Genomic DNA, 24,868 nt, shown 5'->3' with positions numbered 1-24,868 from the left:
TAGCAGATTTTAGCCATTTAAAAGAAGTACTCAGACTCAGAGTTCAGATAGCTTCCACAGTCACACGTTAACATGGCATTTATATGGAATGAATAGTTCTTAGACTATTTTCATAGGAGAACTTTCTGGAAGCTAATAAAAACTAGAACAGTCTTTCTGTTTCCACTGATTAATCTTAAATGTTTAAAGATTATTTTTTGTTGGGATTCAATCTCAGCCAACTCTCTTTCATTCTGTTTTCCCATATCGATGTCTACAGAAAAGTACTCTGTTTGGTGGATCTCAAGTAGTTGTAGGGTGAAGCAATGGAAGAAATAACTGTGTAACTACAGCAGTTTTCAATTCCTGGAGACACAGTCACCCTGCCCAGCAGCTCCTATTCTGAAGCAAAGGCTCCAAGATCAGACTTCAAAGAAACCAATATGGTCAAGTTCTTCAAAGGGAAGGGAAACTGTTTGTTCACTGCTTTCTCTCTTTGTCCCAACTCTTTGCTTCTTTCTTTCCCCTCTTAAACTTTCCTGGGAGGGCTTTCTTAAGCTTGGATTTTCTGAACTATCTGAAACAGCTTTTTAATGTACTAGTAGTATTCTAAGAGCTTGACCTCTTAACCATTCAATCCTCACCTATAAGATGAGAATTGTTAATACTCCCATTTTATAGGGCAAAATATTGAGGCATAAAGAGGTTAAGAAATGTCTTTGTTATACAATTGCTAAGTGGCAAAACCCAGGATTCAACACTGTTATTATCTTCATTCTATTTATTAAGAGAGTTGTGGCTACTTGAGCTTAAGTAACTTGTCTATGATGGGACAGGTAGTGGGATTGGGGCTGAAGGCCAAGTCTCTGTTTCTAGAACTCCATCTCTTCTTATCCACCATGCTTAGTAGGAAATATGGTCCTTACAAGACCATGGCCACCTAATAGGCTATCAGGCTCCTTGTGTGTGGCTGTTGCACATATGCTGCAGCATAAGGTACTTCAGAAGTACCACCCATATTTCATACCCTTGTTCAATCTCCACTCTCCCATTTACCTGCCAGCATAAGGAGTATGGTTTTCTTCTGCAGAGGATAATCTTTTGTATCAGAAAACTAAGAGGTTCATATATACTGCCTGGATAGAAATGTTTTTCAGCCTCAGAGCCTATAAAAATATTGTGACATGAATGGTTCAGCTGAAACAACAGAATGCTGATAAAATGAGTCTGCAAAAAGCACTTGAAATATTAGTCATCCACGTGGTGTAAAATGCCACTTCTCCCACAGACAAAAGCCCGTGCCTGGGAGCTAAGTACACTTTTGCCTACAGGACCAGGTGGGGACTCTAGGTCTCTGCTTTGCCAGCTTTCCTCAAACCCATGTACTAATACAAAGACTAAGGACTAGGGAATACACCTCATGTATTTAGGACCCTCGATATTTCTTCAAAGGTGATAGAAAATGTAGAAGTGTTCCCATATTATAAAGACATTGGAATACACATATACAAAATAAAATTTGTATGTAAATACTATATAAAATTTATATATACATATTTATCTATTATATAATATATAATGATATTTTATACTGTATATTATACAATTATATGTTATAGGATATACAATTATATAACACATAAAACTATATTATAACATTTAATTATATAAATTATGTATAAATGTAATATATTTTTCTACTTTTTTATATATACATTATATACACACACACATCTATAAACCAGTGGTACAAAGGTTCATTTTTAAATTGTACTGGAAACAAAAGATTTTTTGACTTTCTTTATTTCAATAAAAACATTAAAACTAAAAATGTAAATAAGAGGTGAAATAAAAAAGGTATTAAAACTTAGGGTATTAGTTTGCGTGTTTCATGGACAGGTGGATTTGGTGGGATGCAGCTTTCATTAAATATAATGATTAAATAATTATTTTTCTTAAAATTTACTTGAGGGTTTCAGTAGAATTTTCTATTGCCATTGCCAAAGATTTTTATTATTAGGGACATCCAACATCCTAATCTACTTAGGCAATAGCTTCAAATTTTCTACCTGCAGTTTGGGAGGGGGAGAGTATGTTTTTTATACAGGCATTCTGATACTCTGAACTAGCCTCCCTTGCGTCTTAGGGGAGTCACTGCATGGGCTCCTGGGTGGGCAAGGTGCAGCAAGTGCCATGGGAACACAGGACACATCTCCTCCCCCACCAGTGCCGCGGCTCTGCACTCCCAGCAGCCACTCAGGCGCCTGAGTCAGTTGGTCCACAGCACAGCCTGACTCATTTTTATAATCATAAACCTTAAGTGAGCTGACAGCGCTCATTCACCAAATGCTTGCTAAACACGGATTGATGCTCTGCTTTAATTAGTAGCCTCACTGATCCTCGAACTTCCTCACGTGTTCTGCTGTGGTGGGTACACACCTCTTTTAAGTAAAGGGCTCCTTTATAAGAGTCACTTGTCAGCACGGCACTTTTCTCAGATGCTGGCAGGTTGGCCATTTGTCAAGGCACCAGTATTTGGTGACTGCTGGTAATGGATTTCTATGTTTGCTTTATGAAGATTTTCATTCAAATACTTCAAGAACTTTGGCAGCACTTAAGTGAAGGCAGCAAAGTGTGTGACACGAACTTCAGAGTAACACTCCAGTGCCCCGGCCTGCTCTCTCCTTCCCAGGTTTGGGGTTCCTGAAATTCCAGGAGAACTGGTCAGTCTGGCTGAGCAAGCAGCCGTACTGTCCCACCGGGGCAGCACTGGCCCTTGGAGATATTCTGGCCACGTGAGCTTGGTAATATCTCAGGAGTCTCGGGCTGAGCCTTGCTAGAATTGCAAAGTGGAAGGTCTTCCCACAGAGGCCCCAGAGGTGCTGGTGCCAAAATTATATCCAAATACCCAGAGGCTTTTCAAGATTCTGATCTAACACCTTATGGCTAAGAGTCAGCCCTGGGCATTCTGTCTGGTGCATCTCGGTGCAAGCCTGGTCTTGTGGAACGAGCACTGGACCGGAAGTCCTCAGAGAGCAGTCTGGTTGGTGCTTGCTCAGCACCTGCCTGGGTGTGTGACCTTGACCATGTCCCTCCCAGGGTAGCTGTAAGATGCAGCAGATGGAGGAAAGGTTCTTAGAGTAGCTGGTTTGGAGAATGGGGATGGAGTTCCAGGGTCAGGCAGATTTGCTCACGCCCAGTGGCGCACCAGCAGAAGCCCCATTAACCGACACTCCTCGTGCTCCAGGGAGCACCGGGCAGGACACACCAGGGCACGGCAAGCAGGAGAGATCGCATGGAGTGTGACAAATGAAAAATTTTCAAACGACATTTACTTTTACCAGTCAGACATTTAAGTGGGTCCTTTTTATGGAACATTTTCACTCTTTATATCACCTAAGAGACTTTTGCATTTCTTACAATCTTCTGCACATTAAAAATGAATTATACTCTCATCCATTTTAGAAAAAAATTTGGGGGGAATTTGTAAAACAGACAAAGGCCACATATGCCCTGAGACAGTCCAATAACCTGAATGAGTTTCTCCTCTTGATTGATATACTGGTACTGGTGACTGAGGAAAAGAAATCAGATGTCAAAATTTTAGTATGAATCTAGTGTTTGCTATCATTCATAAGCATTTATACTGTCTATTCTACCATTTACTATGTCCTTAATGTTTTTGTGGGAAAAGTCACATGGAGACAAATAAGCAAACAATGGTGGGCCAAAGTTCTGAGCACAGAGTGCCTAGGTATGCATGTGATGTATCAGAATCATAGCTCCCACTTGCCCAGGCCTTTGCTTCAGGCACCATGCTAACTAGTCTGCGTGCCCTAACTCATTTCATTCTCTCAAGAGCCTTGAGAGGAGGCACTGTTTTGTCTTCTGCATTTTCAGGAGGATGCTCTCTTGGCAGAGGTGGCATCTCTGGGCCACAATGGAAGAAGAGTTGTCTTGGGCCACATATTAAGTATATTGCAACACATGATCACAAAAAATCTCATAATGTTTTTAGTAAATTTATGATTTTGTATTGGGCTGTATTCATAGCCATCCTGGGCTGCTTATGGCCCATGGACCTTGGGTTGGACACTCCAAAGGTTAAGGAATATGCCAAGGTAGAAGATCATGAATCCAGGCATTCTGGTCAGAAGTCTTTGCTGGCTACCACTGGACTTGCTGTCCTGCTGCCTGGTGGAATTCTGGCTGGCCAGGCCTTCACCTCTGTTTTTATGGCCCAAGGTCAAGACTGACAACTCAGCAGGCTCTGTAAACTGTCCTATTAAGTGTAAGTTCCCTGAGAAGAAGATCCAGGTTTGGTTAAAGGTACTGATTTTATACTTGCTGGCTATTGAATGGAGTTGAATGGTGTGGGTGCTTTGCTCCAGGGAACAGTCTGAAAAGGCCAGCTTTCTTGCAGCATACACAACACTAATGGGGGCTACACCATGTTCTGTTGGCCAACTGGAGAGCATCAGACTCCAAAATTTGTTCAGCATACAGCTACTCAAGATAAGGAAATAGAAAAATATTTATTCCAGGTTGATTTAAATTGGGATAAAGAGGGTCCTGGCCAGGTAGCTTAGTTGCGTGGAGCATCATCCTGATATGCCAAGGTTGGAGATTCCTGGGCAGGGATCCTACAATAATCAACTAATGAATGCATAAATAAGTGGAGCAACAACTCAGTGTTTCTCTCTCTCTCATCAGTAAATAAAATTGGGATATACAAGGTCAGTTCAGAAAAAGCCTGGCCATTGTTAATATCGCATGGCATCCATATAACCTGGCAGCCATAGAGAGCAGACTGGAATGAGCACATGTGTGAACAATAACAACTTCACTGTATTAGTCAGTGGTAGCTGTAGATGCCATTGAGTGAGCATGTGTACTGTGTGGCCATAGCATTCAAAATGACTGAGTGTGTAGAGCACCATATCTGCATTAAATTTTGTGTTAAGCTTACCATTCCTCCACAGAAACTGTTGGAATGATCCAGTAAGCTGCAGTTATGGCAACTAGTGATTGGCAGTTTCATCATGACAACATGGTTGCTTACACAAGTATCATCATGTATCATCACGTGATGATACTTGTTCATCATGTATCATGCAGAGTGTTTTGGCAAAACATCAGATCATCCAGGTGACTTATCCCCACTACAGCCCAGATTTGGTGCCCTGTGACTTCCGGGTTTTCCCCAAACTAAAATCACCTTTGAAAAGCAAGAGATTTCAAACCATTGATGAGATTCAGGAAAATATGACGGGGTAGCTGATGGCAATTGGGAGAACTGTGTGAGGTCCCAAAGTGCCTACTTTGGAGGGGACTGAGACATCATTGTCCTATGTACAATGTTTCTTGTGTCTTATATCTTCTTCAATAAATGTCTCTATTTATTCATATTACATGGCTGGGTACCCTCTGGGTATCCAGAGGGTATTCATATTACATGGCTGGACAGACCTCATATTTGCCTGTGTCTTCTACAACCAGAGCTGAAACACCTCTGGAGTCTTTTCCCCTCCTCACACTCAGACATCATGCACAGCATCCAGAAATTGGAGACAGACGGGAGGTGGGGACCGGGCCTGAGAGGCATCTAAACCACCAGAACGTAGACGGTCCTCGGATTCTTTACCTCAGAGGGAGAAGTTTACACTTATGTTACTAATATTGTAATTAGCGTGATCTTTTGAGAGTGAGAAAATTAATTTATGGAATATTTTGCTCCACAAAATTCATGGTCTTGATATTGTGTGGCATATTTGAAATATAGGACAAAACACTCTTATTACAGTTATTTTAAGAAGTTAAAAAGCAAATAGTATGGGCCTATACCAGTTTTACAGAAAACAGAAAGAAGGAATTTGATTCGCTTATTTACAAGGATGCTCCCAGAACTTAGAACAGCACCTGGCACTGGTGCTGGGAAGTACTCCTTGAATGACTGAATGAATGAAGGGTGTGGATAGCTTAAAAACCCTGCAAGTTCCTGACAGGTTGCATTGCCATCCCTATTGATGCTTTAGTTTATGGTTATAAACTTAAAAAAATGAACTCTTATATTAACCTTGAATATATAAATAAAATATTTTAACTGATCATTTCAAATATGTAACTCCCCTTATTTTAAAGATAGTCAATGATAGCAATGAAGCTGTGGGTGACAAACTAAAAATTTGAAATCTATAATTCTGAAAGACAGCAGCAGACACATAACAGTCCCAAATCCAATTGACTTCTGTCTTTTATTTTGTTTGCCTTGCAATTTTAAGATACTCTTCAATGAAACTGATTCAAGAGCTTGAGAGAGCTCATAGAAAATATTTGTTTCAAAGTTGAATCATTTACAATACAATATCTATTTACTCATGAACCTCATTGTCAATATGCCAGTTCAGAAATGTTGCAAACTTTACACAAATCTATGACACAGGTGTGTGCTAAGCATTAATTTGCCACTGGCCCCTGGTCAACTTGCCATGAAGGGGAGGTACTGTGCAGGTTTGCTCAATCCTTGCTGTGTGCAGTGTGCTTAGATGCCTGCAAATCTCAATGTTCTTCCATGCTCGCAGAACCCTGGAGTTCCAGTGACTAGTGGAAGTAGGAGGGAAAGAGGTTGGTAGGTAACAAAATGTGTTATTGGTGAATAGGACTCTGTCTGAATTAGGCATTTACTCATTCATCCACTTGTTCATCCGTAAATATCTGTTGGGTGTCTGCTGTAAATAAAGGGCTTCCCTCTTTAAAGAGGTTAAAATCCTACTTTTGTAGATATAAAATCTATGTTAGGAAAATGGGGAATGCAAGAAGAAGAGGAATAGCATAGTTCAAACCACTTTAAGGGAGTACAAAGAGAATAATTGGTATGAGATGAAGGTGGTTAGTGAAGATTTCTCTAATTGCCAGTTCTTCGAATTGCTTTTAAATAGTTAGGAATATGCTCAGCATTCATTGCTTAGCTGTATAAACACATACACACACACACACACACACACATGTCATACAGATTCACTGTTTTTCAGGAAGGGTTTAGTTTTACAAACTCTGGAAAGTCAAGAGCAACATCAAAGAAGAACATTCCTTGACAGAGGTCTTTTGGGTTGACCTTAACCACATGTCATCCAGTCATGAGTCACTCAACCTATCTGGGTCAAACTGGAAACATAGCTCAGTTGAGAAATTTCTCCATATTATGAGTGATTTAAATTATGGGGAATACTTTATTTTACCCAATAATTGCAGGTTTATTTGAATTTGAATCAGCTGCCAAGTAAATATTTAAAGTTGAATAGTTGGAGCCAAGGAAGTTTATAATCCCTGAAGAGTAATGTTGCTTTTTTTCTCCTCCCCATGACTTGAGAACATAGGGATTACTTGGGAAATAAAAAAGAAAAAATGTAATTCAAAATTGAATAGTTTTTATTTATAGATTGAAGACTGAATTACAACCTATTTCATTTGTGGATGTTATAACTTTTAAGCAGGAAAGAAAACACTGTCATTTCAGTTCTGCCCATCTCTGCTTCCCTCTTAGGCTATGATTGTATCATCATTACTAAGATTATTGTGACTTCTAAGAGATAGAAAAAAAATCACTTAATTATTAATCACCTGTAATAGGAATTGGAACCCATGAAACATGAAGGATAAGCAGTTTGCAAATTAGTGGAAAGATGAGAAAGGAAGGCTGTAATGACTTTTTTGGTATTAACCTTTAATGAAGCAACTGCTTTGGCCTAACTTATGGCTGTCTGTCTGCTATACCTCTGCTGGGAGGAGGAGAGATAAATAGGTCAAAGTTAATCATGGGAGGGGGGCTGTGGTTTCTCATTCTAGTTGGAGGCCCAATTCAAACTTTAGGTACAAGGTCAAGTCAGGTCACTAGGAACCAGCCTAGGCAAGCAGCCACTGCTCTATTGCTTTGAGTGCTTTTCAATTTGGAAGAACTGAGAAGAGCAGTTTCTCTCTGAATCATTGCTCTTCCAGGCTCTGAATTTCAGAAGCTCTTGTACTTTCCATTGCTTTCCAAACATGGGCTTGTTTCAGGCTTCCCAACACAGATTGCAGTGATGTGGGCAAACAATTTTGAGAAGATATGCAGCTTTGAGAAAAAGCACTTTAGGCTTACAAGGACGTGCACTGTTGTTAGCCTTCTTGTGGGGTAGGTGGTGGTAAGAGCTACTGCTTTAAGCACCCGAGAGGGAAACCCAGGTCTGGAGGCCCTTCCACGCTCACATAGTCGGTGAGCACACATCTAGCATCCCTGGTGGAGCTTACCCTCAATTTTGTAACCAACAGATGGTCATTTTCTGCTTGGGCTCTAGAAAAAAGAAAAAATATATATTGTTCAAGGTTTTTTACTCATACTTTTTACATGTGAGTTCCAAAAACAAACATTTTCTAAATGCCATCAGCATGCAAAGTGCTATAGAAGGATGAGGAAGAAATTGAAGATTGTCACTCTGTCTTTGAGGAGCTGCCTTCTAAATTGGAACTGAAAGCTCATGAAAGCAGCAGCTATAAATGGTTATGAAACAGCAGAGAAAGGACGAATGAGTACTTCAGCGAAGGAGGGATGGGCAGGGTAGTCGGTCTCTTCCCACTCAAACATCCAAAGGAGCTGTGGTTCAACAGCAGACTCCCCCTTTTAAAAAATAATGTTTTCTGCCACCTATTAATTTTCTTCAGCCTTCTCTGGTTAATATTGTTCTGATTTGACTTCCTTTTGTGCAAGGATGTGGGTCTAACTGTTAACTCTCAGCCTCTGTGCTTGTTGCCTTCGGAGAGTAACTTTTCACCCAGGTGGGCCACCATGGGGAAAGGAATCAAACCTCTTTAAAGGCAACAAAAGAAAAAGTGAATTGAATTTGAATTAAGCTCTTTAAAAATAAGAGAATAATAAAATAATCTATTGTCTGCCTTTAAAATTAAGGGATTTACTTTGTAAATGTACATAGAACTTTACTGAATGCATGTGTCAAATGATAAAAATAAATTTCAAGACTATGTATTGGCCAGTGAAAAAGAAGAGATTGTGGAGGCAGTGTTTCAACAGGGAAATGATGAACTCAGAAAAGAGACAGATCCACCCTTCATGTTTTTCAAAATCCAGGAAAACAAGTTTTGCAAAGCAAGACAGTGTGTGTGGCTCTGAGACAACGTGGTGCTATGGAAAAACCACAAGTTTGGGGCCAGAGATGGGTTTCAGTCCTAACTATGCTGGGTAATCCTCAGCATAAATAACTAAGTGACTTAATTACTTTTAGCCCCAGTTGCTTCAGTTGGTTTTATTTTTATTTTTTAAATATATTTTATTAATTATGCCATTACAGTTGTTCTATTTCCCCCCTTCATTCCCCTGCACCCTGCACACCCTCCCCCACCATCCCCCCTTTCCTTTATGTCCATGTGTCTCAAGTTCTTTAGATTGTATATTTCCCATACTAATCTTGCCCTCCCCCTATCTATTTTCTACCTACCATCTATGCTACTTATTCTCTGTACCTTCTCCCCCCCTTCTCCTCCTCCCACTCCCCTGTTGCTAACCCTCCATGTGATCTCCATTTCTATGGTTCACTCCTGATCTAGCTGTCCTCTTAGTTTGCTTTTGTTTTAGGTGTGGTTGTTGATAACTGTGAGTTTGCTGTCCTTTCACTGTTCATCTTTTTTATCTTCTTTTTCTTAGGTAAATCCCTTTAACATTTCATATAATAAGGGCTTGGTGATGATGTAGTCCTTGAATTTGATCTTATCTGAGAAGCACTTTATCTGCCCTTCCATTGTAAATGAAAGCTTTGCTGGATAGAGCAATCTTGGTTGTAGGTCTTTGGATTTTATGACTTGGAATACTTCCTTCCAGCCCCTTCTTGCCTGTAAGGTCTCTTTTGAGAAATCCACTGACAGTCTGATGGGAACTCCTTTGTAGGTGACTGTCCCCTTATCTCTTGCTGCTTCTAGGATTCTCTCCTTCATTTTAATCTTGGCTAATGTAATGATGATGTACCTTGGTGTGTTCCTTCTTGGGTCCAACTTCTTTGGGACTCTCTGAGCTTCCTGGATTCCCAGGAAGTCTATTTTCTTTGCCAGATTGGGGAAGTTCTCTTTTATTATTTGTTCAAATAAGTTTTTCACTCATGACTGTTCCTCTTCCCCTTCTGGTACCCCTATAATTCAGAGGTTGGGACATTTAAAGATGCCCTGAAGGTTCCTAAAACTCTCCTTATTTTTCTGAATTCTTGTTTCTTCATTCTTTTCTGTTTGGTCATTTTTTTCCTCCTTCTGGTCCACTCCTTTGATTTGAGTCCCAGTTTCCTTTCCATCACTATTGGTTTCCTGTATATTTCCATTCATAACAATTAGTTTAGCCTTCACATGTTCCTCTAATTTGTGACTAAAACCAACCAGTTCTGTGAGCATCCTGATCACCAGTGTTTTGAACTGTGCATCTGGAAGTTTAGTTATTTCTTCATCACTTTGATTTATCAGCTCTGGGGCTCTGAGTTATTCTTGAGCCATGTTTTCATGTGCTCATGCCTGTTACAAATGAGGAGCAGAGCCTTAGGCGTTCACCAGGGCAGAGCCACCTAGGTCGCTGGTTTGTGATGCTATATGTGGGGGCGGGGTCAGAGAGGGACAATGAAGGTTCCCTCTGCCGCTTCCTGCCGCTGGGGCCTGTGTGGTCCATGTCACTGCTTCACCAGTTTATCTGTATTCGAATGTGTGACCTCCATCAGCCTTCCATCAGCCCTACTTCTCCACACCTGGGATCCACCCACGGCTGCTGGTGCACCTGTGTCACACACCCTGGTTGGTCCTGTGGATCCTTCCTGCCTGACCCCGCTCTGCTGCTGGCTCTGCCCCTCTCACCAGTTTGGCTGAAGGAGTCGTTGTTGTCAGACTTCCATGTAGCTCAATTTTCTGTGGTTTGGCTGTGTTTTTGTTGCTAAAACTTTATTGTTTTTAAACTTAGTTGTGCAAGAAGGTACAGTGCTTCCACCTACGCCTCCATCTTGGCGGAAGTCCCCCCAGTTGGTTTTAAACAAACAAACAGAATAATGTGCTTAAAGAATTTGGCACAACGCAGGCCATAAATAAATGTTAAAAACTGCCTATCTGGAGACTATATTTCTCAGCCTCCCTTGCAGCTAGGTGTGTCCATGTGATTAAGATGTGAATGTGAGGAAAGTCATTAATGCCATCACAGGCTCATTTCCTTAAAAAGTTACTCACCCTAAACTTTTCTGTTTCTTATTTCTGTATGATGGAAACAGATTTTGAGGTAACCCTCTGTTGACCATGCACATGAGGATAATAATGATGCAGAACATCAGGATGGAAAGAATCTGGGATGATGAATGGTGTGTTCAGGGCTGCCCATCAGCTGAGACTGGGTGATTGTTATGTCAGAGAGATTTAAGCTTCTATAGAATTGTTATCAAGAAGCTATAATATTTGCCCTGGCTGGTGTAGCTCAGTGGACTGAGCACGGGCCTGTAAAGCAAAGGGTTGCTGGTTTGATTCCCGGTCAGGGCACATGCCTGGGTTTCAGGCCAAGTCCCCAGTAGGGGACACATGAGAGGCAGCCACACATTGATGTTTCTCTCCCACTCTTTCTCCTTCCCTTCCCCTCTATCTAAAAATAAATAAATAAAATAGTTTTAAAAAGAAGCTATAATAGTGGTTTAGTTTTTACTCTAACTAATATAGGGGGGTTTCAGACATTTTTTGTTGGGATAATCACCAGTTTTTAGGAAGCTTCTGAAAACAGGTATTGAGGATGTTCAAACCTGGAATTCTGAGACATAGGCTACTGGGACCCACAGGTACTGAGCTCTGATTCTCCCTAAATATCCTCTACCTTGTCCTTCAAGTTTCATGATATAGCTGTCCCTTCTCCTGCTCATATTCTATTCTTTTCAGATGATTTAGTGCCAGCTCACAGGGTTGAGGTACTCATGGGGCAGCGCCATGGCAAAGTTGTGAGTGGGAGAGTCTGGCCTACTGTTGCATCAGTAACTAAGGGGCCCTCCTCAGGGGAGCATATATCTGTGGGATTGTTTATGAGTAAGAGGTATGGCAGAATTAGGTGTCCCTTGGGACTTATATTGCTTTTGAGGGAGCAACACAGCACTTGCCAAAATAATGCTAGGTAATAGTTTACTGCCTTTAGTAGGCAAGATAATGGCTCTCCAAAAATGTATAGGTCCTAATTCAAAGAACCTCTGAATATGTGCATTTACATGGCAAAAGGGAATTGGGGTTGCAGATAGAATTAATGTTGGTAATCTGCAGACCTTAAGGTGGGGGGTGCAATCTGGGTTATCCAGGTGGGCTCAGTATAATCACATGCCCCCTTAGAGGGAAAGAGGGAATGGAAAGAGAAAACCAGACTGGCAACAGCATGAGAAGATGGAGGAAGAAGGCCATGAGCCAAGGAAAGTGAGTGGTCTCTAGGAGCTTGCTATTGTTTGAATATGTCACCTCAGAATTCGTATGTTCAAATTTTAATGCCCAATGTGATGTTATTGGGAGGTAGGGCCCTTGACTGGTGGTTAGGTCATGAGAGTTCAGCCTTCATAAATGGGCTTAGCACTGTGATTAAAGAGATTCCACAGAACTCCCTCAGGCCTCCCACTGTGTGAGGAAACCGTGACAAGTCTGCAATTCATGAGGAAACCCTCACCTGACAATGCTGGCATCCTGATCTTGAACTTCCAGTCTTCAGAACAGTGAGAGATAAATGTATGTCTTTTATAAACTAGTTGTAGTATTTTGTTATAGCAGCCCAAATACTAAGGCAGAACTGGAAAAGGCAAGGAGATGGATTTTTTCCCTGACAGCCTCCAGAGGAACACAGTTCTGCTGACGCCTTAATTTTAGCCCAGTGAGACTCACTTGGACTTCTCAGAACTATGAAATAATACATTTGTGTTGTTTTAAGTTACTAATTTAGTTGCCACAGAAAGTGAATACATTGCCTTAATACTTAACAGGAATGATTATCAATATTTGGTGATAGTTCTCAGACTCAATCTGCTCAAAGAAAGATAATTGTCCAACAGTGAATTCTGAGAAGAGATCAGAACAAGACGCCCCAGAATGAACAGACAGTGATAGGTAAGGGGCTGAAGCAATCGTGTTGCAGCTCTGATCACTTTGCTGAAAATAAAGCTATTTCCCCGACCCCTAAAATTTCCTCTTTATCCTTCCCATCTAGTGTTTCTCTATTGAAAGTGAACCACAAGCCTTTCATAAAAGGGCATGACCTTTATATGTACCCATTTATAAAAGTGTGGTAAATTAAGAATCACTAAAATATTATGGGAATTAAAAAGCAGCAGGATTTAGGATTATTCCAGAAAAGGTTAATATTCCCAATAACACTAGAATCAGTCAATTATTATGAGGCTATGGCAAAGGGATTTTCATGTGGCAGCTTCACCTTCAAACACAACCATTTAAGCATAGTTATGTCATTTAAAACAATGCCCGGTGGAGTAGGCAAAACTACAAAGCTACTAATCTGCATATCTAATTTGAATGTACACATCATAGGGTACAGTTCATTTCAATCTAGGAATGGGCATTCTAACTGTATGAACACGATGCCTGTTAATCTTAAGTGGTAAACAGACATTTGAGTCAAAGGACAGCTCCATTAGCCAAGCTTGTCGTTAAGTTTTTGAATCTTCAGTGTTTTAGAGACGCCCGAGAAATGAAATAGCAGCAACTACTTTCCTAAACTCTAGACCTTCTAGCAACTAGAAATTAACTGATATTACTTAGGAAAGCAAGTGACAAAAGTAAAAAGAGCTGCTTTTTGATATCTTGGGAGTAAAGTTCAGAGTTGCAGTCAGAGATGTGCATTTAAGAAACATTCCTATAAAACATCAATGCCCTTTACCAACATGTGTAATACAGCTTAATACAGAAAGCTATTTTTATTGTACAAAGGAAGCATAATTGTTTTGAGCATTTTCTTAAGGAGACTCTGTAGCTAAAGAAAAGTAGAGTGTGAAGTACTGTGTGTGGTGACACAGGCATACTGTTGGGTCTTTCGGCATTTGGAGACTTTCCGCTCCTGCGCATTGCAGAGGACAGCATGGAGAGAGAAGTGACAAGTTCTGAAAGAGAACAAGTTTATACATTTTGAAAGGAGAAAGAACTTAGGGAATTAGAACAGACAATAGGTAATGTCAAAAGGTGACAAGGAAATTGCCTAGAACATTTAAAAACGTGGTGCTTTTTGGAGATGTAGAAAAAGTCTCCAAACTTTTTCTCAGAGTCCTATTATATCAATTCTATAATTGTTTTATTTAAAAGTCCATTTTTGCAACTTTGGCAGCTCTCTCATGCTCTTTGCCATAAGTATTGAGTTACATCTCTATGTGCACACGTAGGAATGTGTAAACTTTTCCTGCATGTTGCTGTGAAGGCTGAAAAGCTAGAGCAGTTTCCAATGTTCATTTGATCTTTGTTACTCTCGTTCAGCGATTTTCAACCTTGTTCATCTCATGGCACACATAAACTAATTACTAAAATTCTGCAGCATACCAAATATATGCTTTTTGCTGATCTGACAAAAATATAGGTCTAATTTTGATTTATTCATACCAGACGTCCATTGTGTTTGCTGTTGTCATTTAAAAATTTTTTTTGCAATATAAGGGAAAAGAGGTCAGAGCCTCTAACTGAATAGTCAGGTATTGCATTTTTAAAAAATTCTTACAGCACATAGGTTGAAAACTGCTGCTCTAGCTCATCAGTTTACAGATGGGTATTAAGTGCTGGGGCCGCTGTTACAGGATTGTTTAATCCACCCTGCACTGTTCCATTAGAGCTGGGGTTGTTGCTATTGTTTGGATTGTTCTGGTTTATAAGGAAGAACATATACACTAGGAAACTCTAGAGAGCCCAGTCTAACCATTTGTCTTTTTATATATTCTTTGTATAAATAGCTAATAAAGAGAAGAATTTGTTGGCACCAGAAAGGGTAAGCACAATAATTTAAATTTTAAAAGTATATATTTTCAAATTTGGTTCTTAACTTAGACTTCATTATTTTTGCACAAGTAACTGCAATTTTTTTAAAAGATTTTATTTATTTATTTTTAGTGGGAGGGGAAGGGGAGAGAAATATCAACTTGTGGTTGCCTTTTGCATGCCCCCTACTGGGGACCTGGCCCACAACCCAGGCACATGCCCGGACTGGGAATTGAGCCCACAGCCATTTGGTTTGCAGGATAGCACTCAATCCACTGAGCCACACCAGCCAGGGCTGCAATTTTATTTTACTTTATTTAAAAAACTGAGATATAATTGACATATGACACTGTTAGTTTCAAGTGTACAACATAATGATTTGATATTTGTGTATCTTGTAAAATGATCACAATAAATCTAGTTAACATTCATCTCCATACATAGTTACAAATTACTTTTCTTGTCATGAGAACTTTTAAGCTCAACTCCCTTAGCAACTTTTCAAATGTATTATTAGTTAAGACTAAAATTTAGCAGTAGTTTTTCATGCTTTTCTTTTCCAGGCAGCACTTTTTCTACAAGTGCCTCTGATGATCGTAATTTTTGACACCAAACTTTTCCTGACAATATCACAGTGTATTCTGATTTTGTTTCTTCACTATGGAAACTACTGTTTTTGTTCTCTTACTGCCTTTGATGTCTTCCATGTCTGTTGAGCACTGCTACCCAAATATGACTGTAGTATCCAAGCTCAATTTGTTCAAAACAGAACTTGTCATCTTATCCCCCATGCCCACCCCCAAACTGGTTTGTCTTTCTGTATGCTATATGATATCACCATTCATTCAGTCCCTCATTCTGGAAGCCTGAGAGTCATGTCCTCCTCTTCCTCCACGTATCTCTGAGTCTGGTTCTAATGCTTACTTTATCTCTTCAGACTGTGGGTTGGTTTGGTTTTTGCCTTTTGGCATACTTGTTGTTGTGGTAAGCAGGACATAGTGTATCTGGTAATAGGAATTAATTTAATAGGACTTTAGTATGAGGATTTATGATAATCTGGCTAGGAGTTGTGTTGTGTTGTAGCTCCAGTTGTAGAGGCTTCAAATCCCTCTAAGCACCCTTGTTTTTGTCTTCTTTCTTTGCTTTGGGGCTTCCCCAGGTACCTCTCAGAGAGAACCTGTCTTGCAGCTCTTAAAGGTAAAATTTACTCTATTTAAACTCTATATATACTAACACTCCATTGGTGTGGTGGTAGGGGCAGGAGAGCAGAAGTGTTCCATAATATTCTGATTAATTCTCAGTCTTTTAAGGAGCCTGTGTCTAGAGTTGTGCACTTCACAGGTGTTTTTGTCCCTCCTCCAGAGGTTTGCTTTCATTACCCTTCCCCTTTCTCCTTTCCTAGGCCATAGACTTTCAAGTCTATTTCCTTAAAGCCCTGTCCCTTGTCTACTATGGTTTTGGTTTTTTTCCTTTGAGTGAGACAGGAAGGCTGGACAGGGCTGGTAGAGGGAGGAATTTTGCGGTCAGGTTTCAGAATTGCACTTAGGCGAAGACCTTGGCCCTGGAGAGGAGGCCTGTTTGGTGAAGATGTCTCTGGATAGATTTCACAGGAATTACTCTTCCCCTCTCCATGCTGAAGCTACAAGTGTCTCTTTCTCCAATCCTTAAGTCCTCAAGTAAGAACCTGTTGGAGTTCCTGTAACAAAAGCCTAAGAAAATCTCGGGGCCATTCTGCGAATGTGGCCCAGGAGACTCTCACTCTCTTGTCTACACTTAGTCTTTAGCAAAAATTACCATTCAGTTGTACCTCTCAGTTTACAGCTTCAGCAAATTCTGCTCTGGGGAAGCAGACCTCTGCATTCACCTTTCCCCAGGTTTGGAGTGGCAGTTTGTTTTGAAACCTCAGTTACCTGATAAATCCAACAAATGTTTTGATTTTCAGTTTGTCCAGCTTTTTCTTGTTGTAAAGATGGGAGTGACAACTTCTAGGCTCTTTATATCTTGGAGTTAAAAACTCAAGTCTCAACTTTGTATTCTTGATTGAAACTAAATTAAGTTTACAAATATCTTGTTTGTGATTTTTTGATTTACATACACAATTGAAATTGGCCTGTGATTTTCCTTTTCTTACTGTCATTGTTTGGTTTTAGTATCAATGTTTTATAAAATGAGTTGTCCTCTCTTCCTTGCTTTTTCTATACTCTGGAATAGCTTGTATAAAATTGGAATTATTTGTTCCCTTAAAGTTTTGTACAAACTGCCTGTAGAATTATCTGGGTCCATTGTTTTCTGTGAGGGAAGGTTGTAAACTCTACTTCAATGTTCTTTACGGTTCTGGGACTACTTGTGTTGTTAATTGCTTCTTGAGTATGTTTTGGTAGGTTATTATTGTTTTCTAAAAATTTGTTCATTTAATCTAAGCCTTCAAATATCTGAGCATAAAAGTATTCATTAAAGTTTCCTATTGGTATATTACTGTTTTCTCTGTTGGTGTCTTGCCCTTAGAAGGAATATAATAATTGGGCTGGAGATAATTTTCTTTAAAAACTTCCCTGGTAGCCCAATGTATGACTATGTCAGGATTGGTTTTTAGAACCAATCAGGCTTGTCTGTTACCAACTCTGGGAGCTGCATCAGCCTCCAACTGTCTTCTGTCATTCTGTGACATATGTTGGGCCTTGGACTACCCTATGTCTGGGTCTATAGATTTAAAATGTCTTTAATAATTGGATCTTTTTGATATTTTAACATTTGATGAAGATCTCTGCAACCAATTTGGCTAGATTCTGCATGCAGCAATCCAACCCAGAGGCTGCATTTAGACACAGCCTGTGAATCCAAAGTAACATGAGCAAAGTTCTAGTCACGCCATAGTTTGTGGCTGCCAAAATGTGGACACGGAAGCAGTTATTTTAAAACTCGATAAGCAACAGAGCATTTTGGAGAACTGTGGAATAAAATGAATATTTCTAGTTGCCCAGCTGGAAAAGCATTTGCATGATTATTTACATCCTTATCATTGAATTCCCTTTATCTGATCATAGGATGCATATTTGGGGTAAGAATTCTCTTAAAAAGTATAATTTTTATGTTAGGTACGAATTTCTTCAAGGAAGAATTAAGTTCTAGCAACTTTTCTATGTTTTGTACTTTATTCTGGTAGGATTTAGTAATCTTTTTGTTAAAAATAAGGATATATTTATTTTTGTTCCCTTTAAAGTATAATCTATACATAAATATTATCTATCTATCAATCATGAATTTAGCTACCTAGATGTCTTAATATAATATTCTTGTGTTGCAATATTTTTTAGGAGGGGTATAATTTATACACAAGTTAAATTGGGAAGTTGGAAACTTCTTCAGTTTTCATGTAATGTTTCATTTAAATTATTTCCAACCACAGTCCAAGTCTCATGCTGCTATGGACAATCTGTGTTTCTTGGTATATGTTCCAACATTTTATTTAACAAAATAGAAATAGAAGAACAAATATAAAGGCACCAAATGTGAAGTATAGCTAGAAGGCTTTGACAGACATAACAGCAAAGCTACTTCATCTTTACAGCATTTGATTCAGGGACATTGTAACTCAAAAGATTTCTTCTTTGAGCATTTAATTCTGTGATTTAAAGAGCAGCTCAATACAACGTAAAAAGGAGAAATGTCCAGTTCAATCCTCATGCACATAAATCCAGCAGTATGAAGCGACATCAGCTCTAGCAAGTTCAATCTTGATTTGATTCTGATGATCTCAGAAGACCCTCCTCTTGACCTTCCAACTAACTTTCTCATTTAGGCAGATTCAGCAATATCATGGGGAAATAATTATTAATGATTAAAATATATACTACATTGATAAAATATGACTATATCTTAAAATCTTTAAGACACACATTTATAAATAAAGTGAACCATATAAAAAGCTAAAATTGCCAGCAATTTAGTGCTGAAAAGAGAGACATTAAACATTAGAAAAAACTGTCAAATAATAAAAAAATTGACCAAGATAAATAGTTTATTTTATACTCTCTTTACATAGAAGCCTTAGATGACAACAGAAAGCTGCTAATGGTTTATTGGAAGGTGCAATCTCAAAGAAGCAAAGGTGAGGGAAAAATATAGGGGAAGCAGGGAAGAAAAAGAACAAATCCACAAGGAGCATTGTGGAACTGCAACATAAGACCCAGATTTGTTCATGTGGTGACTGTGGTGGGGAGGGGGTGGGTGGAGGTGGTAGAGGAGATGGGGGGATAAATGGTAATGGAAAAATACAATTAAAAAGAAAAGAAACAGACTTGGTTGTTAGGTCATGTAGAATGTCTCCAGAGAAGCTGTATGGAACATTGAATCTTCAAAGAGTCTACTGCAGAGATCTGGGCATTCATCTAATACTGTATTTTTTGGACTATAAGACTCACTTTTTTACCACATTTTTTTGCTTCAAAAATTTTACCCCTATTTTCTTCCTCTAAAACCTAGGTGCGTCTGGGGTCCACACCATAAGATGCACCTACGTTTTAGAGGAGGAAAATAGGGGAAACATTTGAAGCAAAAAATGTGGTAAAAAAAGTGCATCTTCTAGCCTGAAAAATACATTAACTCTTTTCTACCTTCTGTATTTTATTGTTTTAAATCAAAGGAATTAACTCCTGGGAAATTTTAGACAGCTGCTGGGAATGCTAGAGTTTCTCCTTGTCAATGGCTGATGAGCATAGGTGTTTCCTGGTCTTTTCCATCACAGGAACGGCCTGCACCTTTGCTAAGGAAGCTCCCAGCAGGAAGCAAGAGAAGTAGCAGAGGCAAGGGTCAGGTGGTGGCTGGAGGGAGAAGGCAGCATTGGGTTGGTACTATATTGGTTTTGTTTTTAGTATGTTTATAAAAAGAGTGTGTGTGTGGATGTTGATGTGTGTTTGTGCGAGTGACAAATTTCAAGGATATACATGGCTACGATTTCCCAATGGGAGTCTGTAAACTAGTGCTATGAGTAAATGTAAAAGTGGAGGACAGGTTGTCACTGTAAAAAAGGTTGTTACAGACAGAGCGTAAAATAAGAACCTAAATCATGTCAAAACTTAGAAGCCTTTAGATGTTTCAATGGGAGCGAAGGAAATTTCAGCGTAAGGCCAAGGGTTTTGAGTGGCACTGTGTTGGCAAAAAACCTAGAAGTTGTGTAGTTGACAGATGGCTGTACTGAGATGAAGTCTTTGGGTGAAGTTGGCCAGGAGGGTGACCTGTGGCAGTGGCCTGAGAAGATGTAGCCAAGGAGAACTCAAACAAGTATTGGGACAGTCTCCACACTCCTCCCTAAAGTCTTAGTGGTCAGCAGTGTAGGCTGTATTCCCACCTCATCTGTTTCCCACTCATTTCTGATGACTGGTGTCTTAACTTGGCATGTATTCTGCATCACCTCATCTGTAGAAATTCAAGTCTTTTTAGAGCCTTAAAGAAAAGGAAGAGCTTGGAAAGGCCCATTGATCAGCAAAAAGAAAGGTTCCATCAGGATCAACACATGGAAGTGCCAGGCCGTGAGGAGAGTGGGGGTGGCAAATGATCAGTGTGAACAGAAGACAGTCAACTGATTGATCACATCATGAGTTTCTCATTTCTCATTTACTCGGTTTCTGTCATATAGACATACTCAAAGTTGGGTGATTTGGAAGGACCCTTTGTATTCAGCACTCTATTCTTTTTTGGATGATTTTTAAATGTTCTCAGATTTGAAGTCGGGCTGTCTGTTTTCCACTTTAAGGGGATATGACACACCAAGTAGATGGCGAGACTAAGTTTAGTCACAGTATGAGAAAGCAAGCCTCCTTATATGTTTTTTAAAAACTATTTCTTCTGGGGCTCTTTATAATTTACCATGCACTAGATAATGATTTATAGACCAGCAATTATTATCATCTAAAATGTTTATTATTTATTTATAATGTGTTGAGAATCTATTTTGTCCTACTGAATTATAGACCTGCTTATAGAAGATAATTTATAATATGTTTTGTTCTTGCACCCACTGGTAAGTTTAATGTAGTCTATTAAAGAATAAGAAATGTAAATCAACTTTTTCTTACATAGTTACATAATAAAATTGTTTTAGTGAAAAATATTTGGGGGTGTTTATTTTTATCATGGCAAAAATTATTATAAAGTCAAAAATAAGATTTTTGTGGATGACCATGGAGATATTATCACCAATTGCTTCCATAACTGCAAGATGTAGAATTCAGAACTGCAACCTTGGATGATGTAAGCGAATCATCATCTTTCAGAGGAAACATTTCAAGTATGATGACATTACCACATTACTGACATTAACTACTTTGATCTTCAAGCATAATTTTGAATTGCAATGGTAATGACTTGTGGAAATAACAGGGGCTCATAGGATGTGGGATAAAACTGAACAGTGCTTGCTTTTCCCTTTGTCCATTCAAACCTGCTCTGAGCAGATCTGTTCTGCTCTTTGAATGAAATATTGGGAGGCCCGTGACTTTTTTGGTCACTTTCAGAAAATCAAAAGCTTTCTAGTCCATTTGGTCATAAAACCAATTCTTGCTTTAAGTCCCCTGTCATATCAAAACTTTATACTTCATATCAAATTAAGGCTTCTCCCCTCCTACCCCCTCCAGCTTAGACCTGTTCTGGCTTGAAGTCTGTGGCAGCAGGCAGATATGAAGAACAACTCTATGTTCTTGTATTTAATTTTTTCTCCTCACCCGCTTCCTTTGGCTGCCCATGCTTCCTCCAGTGTTGTGAGGGGGAAGGAAGAAATGGAACAGGCAGGGAATTCCTGGGTCTGACATCAGAGTTCCCTGGTCTTATTGGTTGTTCGAAGCTGATCTTTCTTGAAGGGACATTTTTATGGGTTGCCTTGAAAATCATCCCATTGGATACACCTGAGTAGACTTCCTGTGACATAGGCTGTGAGTCTACTGCCTTCCAGCTGGCTATTTTAAATCTTTTCTCCAGCCCCAGGGCATATAGTAGTCTACGCATCCCCTTCCCCTTTGGGAGAGTCATATCATCCTTTCATGTAGCCCACTTGGACAAAATTTAAAATGATTCCAGCCTGGTTCTCTCCTTTATGGCCAACATCTGGTTCATGAAAAATGCGTATACATCCTTGCCTCTGCTCTTGTGTTTATTATGACGATTTATTTCCAACAAAGCTTTCTTTCCTGGCTGCCACCAGCCACTTCAACTAATTTCTCCCTTGTAGACTACTTTTCTGTGTGACTTAATTACCAGTTTGCTGGGTCCCAAAAATCCAGGATAGACATACACAAACTCCTCTCACTTTGCTTGAGGTGAGGGAAGGAGCCTCCTTCTCCCCCCAGGTAGTGGAAGGGAAATGCCATTGCACTCCAACACCTTTCTCCAGACATTTTCTTTAGTGGCCTCTTCAATCTCAAACTTGGTTTTAGTGACCTCTTTTTGCAAATCAAAATGCATAGTGCTTTCATGCATAAGTAGTACAACACTTTACTTTGGAAACTGGGAGTATCTGCAATCAGTGTCCTCTTAGCTACACCCAAATCTAAGATAGAAATGGTTGGTTTTAACATGTTAGTGTATAAAATAGACCCAAACTAAGAAATTTAAGAAACCTGTGGTCATATTCTTATTTTCTGCTCATTTTATGTGGATTTAGTAAAAATTATCTTAAGAAGTATTAAAATCTGTTAACAGAATGAGAACTTAAACAGGATGCCCCAAGACAATATTTATTGGTGTTACTCTAGCAGCAATTCAGGTTACCTATTTTTAAATAATACCTAATAATAATAAATAATGGCTAAATAAAAAGCTGGTTTGAAGTCAGTTACAGTTATTTGTGCCTTAGCAAACATTTATGGACTTCTAGTATAAACCAGGTATGTGTTGGATAGGAAAACCAAGATGAATCAGAGAGTCCTTGTCCTTTGGACTGGATGTAGAGGGAGAAGGAGTGAATCCTGTGGACATCCAGATGGGGAAAGACTGTAGAGCTGAATATATGAGTCTGGAAAGTAGAAGAAAGATTTGGCCTAGAGTTATAGAGCCGAAATAACTAAATGATGGTCTTTAAGAGGAAAAGCTAAAAAGCAACAAAATAAAGTTTCCTTGCCTTTTCTTAGAATGACCTACATAGGCAGGATAGACAGGCAGGATCCAAGTGGAAATCAGGTTGGAGCTTGTGGTGTGTATTTCTTAGAAATACCCATGGGTAAATTTTTAGGCCAGTCACAGCATAAAATGATTCTGTATAACTTTTTCTTTGTAATTATTTATTTAAAGATTTTATTTATTTATTGTTACAGAGAGGGGAAGGGAGGGAGAAGGAGAGGGAAAGAAACATCAATGTGTGGTTGACTCTTGTGCGCCCCCTCAACTGGGGTCCTGGCCCTCAACCCAGGCATGTGCCCTGTCTGGGAATCAAATGGGCGACCTTTTGGTTTGCAGGCCAGAGCTCAAACCACTGAGCCACATGGGCCAGGGCTCTCTGTAATTTTTAGAATGAGAAAACCATCTCCCCCTGCCCTAGCTGCAACATTGGGGCTGGTCATGGTTTATGAAGAGTGTGGGGTGAATTAGATACCTGTGGGAATTAACAACTTGTTAAGCATCGACATTTCTATTACTGAGGGTATCTTTCTGAGTCAGCCTTTTCTCAGTTCTTAGCTGAGGGAAATGTAGCTGCCGCCTGGAGAGGACAACAGCCAGGGCCGGTGGAGCTGTGTGGGCCGAGTGTGTGGGGTACTTGCATGCTGTGGACTGCTCATGCTAGAAGTTGATGTTCTTTTGTCTCTTAAAGCCCTCTGAGAATTTTTGAAATGAATGGATTTTCACCACAAATGGACATATACAGGTTTTGCATAAACATTCTGAGGGTTTTGGACTTCTTAAAGCCCATCTATGGACCTCTTTTTTTCAAACTATAAAAAGAAAACATTAAATGCAGTCTCATAAAAGAAAGCTTATATAACTACATTCAAGAGAAAGGTATACTAGAATTGTAAAGGATAAATTTTCAAATATTTTAAAAAGATATACAGATAAAAGCACCAAAAAATAAGAGTGGCTTCCAGAAAAAGGGTTAGAGGGAAAAGATGGATCCACACAAGAAAAGTGTATCAATGTAAAAGAGATACTATAGAGAAAATAAATCCACTTACAAATGAAGGAGACAAAAATGAAGGAAATAACTCCTTTAAAAATCACCTAACAAGAAAAATAAACAACAGGCATTGAGTCAGTAGGAAGCACTGGAGACATTACTAGAGGAGCCGTTTCCCATGGGGGAATAGGAAGTAGTTTTAAAAAACTTTGAGAACTCCAAATCAATAGGTCTGAATAATGGATTATTAAGGGAATTGGCCACTATTCTTATAGAACCACTAATAATCATTTTTGAAAGTGAACTTTAGAGGCCAGATAACTGAGATTTATGCAAAATAATTGTATTTTATGTTGATAAATATATACATACTATTTTTATGATCTCTAAGGGCCTAATCTTTCATTTGTTATTGCTTCCTCCTAGAAAAACCCTGGTTTACATCTACACCTTTTCTGGATATAATTTTCATTGATAATGAAAATTCTTAAACTGTGGCAGTATGGTACTGTATACACTGTGTTTTTTTTTGTACTGTAAGGCCAAAATAAGTTTAGAAGCCATTAAATGACATTGGAAATAGGTTCTAGAGGAGTTACTGCCCAGATATGGATTTAAAGACATCAGACATATTCAGACAGAACATTAAATTGTGATCAGCTTGGCTGAGAAACATAACCAAGTGTATCTAGCATCTGTGGAGGATAATTTCAATATTGAAATATGGATATTTATTAAAACATAAGCATAACATTGAAATTTGAAGTGATCCTGGAAGGGAAATTTGACAGGCACTTA

Source organism: Artibeus jamaicensis, unplaced genomic scaffold, assembly GCF_021234435.1.
Source record: "Artibeus jamaicensis isolate MK-2021 breed Jamaican fruit bat unplaced genomic scaffold, CSHL_Jam_final contig_3214, whole genome shotgun sequence".
In the NCBI taxonomy this organism is placed as follows: domain Eukaryota; kingdom Metazoa; phylum Chordata; class Mammalia; order Chiroptera; family Phyllostomidae; genus Artibeus; species Artibeus jamaicensis.
The sequence above is the reverse complement of the archived record's forward strand: the minus strand, read 5'-3'. Positions refer to the sequence as shown.